Here is a 3,242-nt window from a genome sequence, read left to right on the forward strand (position 1 = left end):
TGAATCCCTCTACAAATAACTTTATCACAAGTTATGTGATAACAGTGGGAGCGTCTTTCAAGTTAAAGAGCCCAAGTCTAGCAATAAGTCTAGACAAATACTTAGAATTCATGTCATTAGAGATGACATTGAATGGAAGAAAATAACAATTAATAAAGTTGGAATATATGGATATCGGGTATATCCACTTGCCAAACTTGTATTGCATTTTAACTAGTGTTATAATACACTAAAGATTATAGAATATGAAGTAGTAACAGTGTATTGACTATTCATATGTGATAATCACATTTATCGTTTGAGTTTTATTAAACTCACCCATTACTTTGTCGTATCCAAATGGGTTGTTGAGAACAAATTGAACCCCATTAAAGTGAACTGGATTGACATGGTATTCGCCCCTAGTTACTTATATGAGGTGACGTCTCCAAGTGACTAGAGTGTGATGCGATTGATGGCAAGTTCAAGTGCCATAGAGTCATATGGGATGACTAGTCCATCACATAGGCAGATTGTATGGGACAATCTGTCGGGCAGTGACCGCTTATAGAGTTCTGGTAATTGAAAAAGCCTGGTCGTGGCAAGAGCTACTATAGTATTCTTATGAGTCAATTCTTTTGACTAGAGACTATTCGCCCAAGTTGGCACAACTTCTGATTAGCTTTGATTTATACTCTACGATTTCGTAAATGAGGTCAAACTGGGTATATTTTGGGTTATGATGGACTGTGGCTGAACGAAGGGAATATGGCGATAGGAATTGTCCACCCCTTATCAGGGTTGTTTGAAATCTCAAGGCCACTCGAGGAGTAGTTAACTGGAAATGCGTGGCCACTCTCGGAAGACATCTATGATAGATAATTCCGGTCAGACAGTTAATCTCCAGATCGATAAAACCACTCAAGATATGATCAAGTGTAAGTACGACCTGCAAGACACCTTACATTGAGTGGGAGATTGTAATAGGACAAGAGAATTGGTGACGCACACTTGTCGAGGACAAGTGGGAGATTGTTGGGAAATGTGTCCTCAACAATAGTGCGATCACATGATTTAAATATCATTATTAAATCTCATATAAAGAATACGTAAGGGATGATTCAATTATATAGTCAACTGATCAACATTAATCGGTAACGATTGGCTTGCTAGAGTTTGATGTTACTGTCGTGGGACGGTGGTGGTCAGTTGATCCCTTAAGGTTACACCTAAAGGATGATGCCCTTATCTGTAAAGTTGATTAATTGTATGACGATACAAGTTGATCAATTCCTTAAAATTGAACAATTCATTTGTGAGAGAGAATATATTTATCTTATTGTAATGTGATTAAATAAGATCCTTTTTAGTGAATTAATATGTTAATTTACTAAATTATGTTGAGGTTTTATAATTGTTTCGAGGTAGAGGTAATTAGTTATTTACTTTTACAAGAGGTTGTAAATGTAACTAACTATTTATTATGGGACTCATTATATGTTGATATAATGATAAAATATTACTCAATAAGTTGAGTGGATATATGTTTATTAATTTGTCAGATAATTGTTGTATGATCAAATTAATATTTAATTACGTAAGATAATTAAACATAAGACTTATAAGCATTTGTGGGACAAATATTATAAGACAAAAATGGACCAAAATCGTATTGGGCTTCAATGTTCATCATACCCAAAGGGATCATTAGCAGGATTGAAGCCACCTGCAGAAACTTTCTGTGGGATAGTAGCACTGAGTACAGGAGGGTGCCAATGGTTGCCTGGGAAAAAATATGCAGGCCAAAAGAAGAGGGAGGTTTAGGACTGAAAGATCAGGGAATAATGAACAAAGCTATGATTGGAAGCCTAGTGCACTGGATAACTATAAAGAAAGATTCTATATGGGTGAAGTGGGTGCAAAAGAATTATTTGAAAGGGAGGGATTGGCTAGATTATACTCCATCTAATAGTTCTAGCTGGGTTTGGAGAAGGATATGCAAGGTAAAGGAGGAGATGCTCCCGGGTTATGCTGCTGGTAAATGGAGTGCTCAATCTGAGTATTCTCCTAAGGACTGCTATGAATGGCTCACGGGCACAAATCCAAAGGTGACCTGGTATAATTGTCTTTGGAATGATCATGTGATACCAAAGCACCAGTTCACAGGTTGGTTAGTTGCTCATGGAGCTTTGAGAACGAGAGACAAACTGATTGGGTATGGAATGGACATTGATGATAAGTGCTTGCTATGTGAGTAGGAGACTGAATGCATTGAACATATTCTCTGTGAATGCATCTACAGTAGAAGAGTCATACAGGCTATCAGTCAGAAAATGAGGATCAACTTTCCAGTGAATGACATGATTGTATGGTGTACACAAAGGATAGGTTCGAAGCTGCAAAAAGGAATGCAAGCAGCACTGATGTGGGGTGTGATATACCATATTTGGCAGCAGAGGAACAGAAGTAACATGGAAGGGGTGCTGTTAAGGCCAGAAAGATTAGCAGACCAAGTGATTGATGAAGTTAAAGCTAGAGTTCGAGGAAGAGATTACAAGGTCTTAACTAAAACGGACTTAGATTGGTTAAGGCAGAAAGATTTGTATGTGTTAGATGGATAATTGATGACTACTCACCATTTGTAACCTTGTTTATTTTATAATATATTTCTCACATTTTACCAAAAAAAAAAAAAAATGGACCAAAATAGTCCATGTGTGCCGTCCCAAATAAGTGTGGATGCTTGATTTTGGCTTTGTCATTTAGTTGTTGGAAAGATGCTCCAACAACTTATGACACACCTAATAATCTTAGCCTACAATCTACACATTATAGTCTTTTGCATAAGACAAAATTGAAAAGACCAAAAGATGCTCTTAAAAGAGCACTTGGACGGCTCATTCATTAAGAGGAGAAGAATTGTATTCTTCTCTTTTTCTCTACCATAACATGCAAATAAAACCTCTCTCTCTTGTTCATAGTTTTTCATTAAAAAAACTTGAGATATCTTGATTCAAATTGTTCAATGAGGTTACTAATATTATTAGTGTAATATATGAGTATTAGTAATCTATTTTAAGGTAAACTACTAAACAAATATCTAGCAAATATAGTTTAGTGGGGATAAGGGATAATCTTGGGTGCAATCAAGAGGAGTGACTTCTATACTTGAAGTCTTTGGAGGATCATCCTATTACTCATCATAGCTCAAGAACAAGTGAAGGTAGGAGACCTTACTTGTGCCCATAAACCGAAAATTTACA

Source organism: Silene latifolia, chromosome 8, assembly GCF_048544455.1.
Source record: "Silene latifolia isolate original U9 population chromosome 8, ASM4854445v1, whole genome shotgun sequence".
NCBI classification, from domain to species: domain Eukaryota; kingdom Viridiplantae; phylum Streptophyta; class Magnoliopsida; order Caryophyllales; family Caryophyllaceae; genus Silene; species Silene latifolia.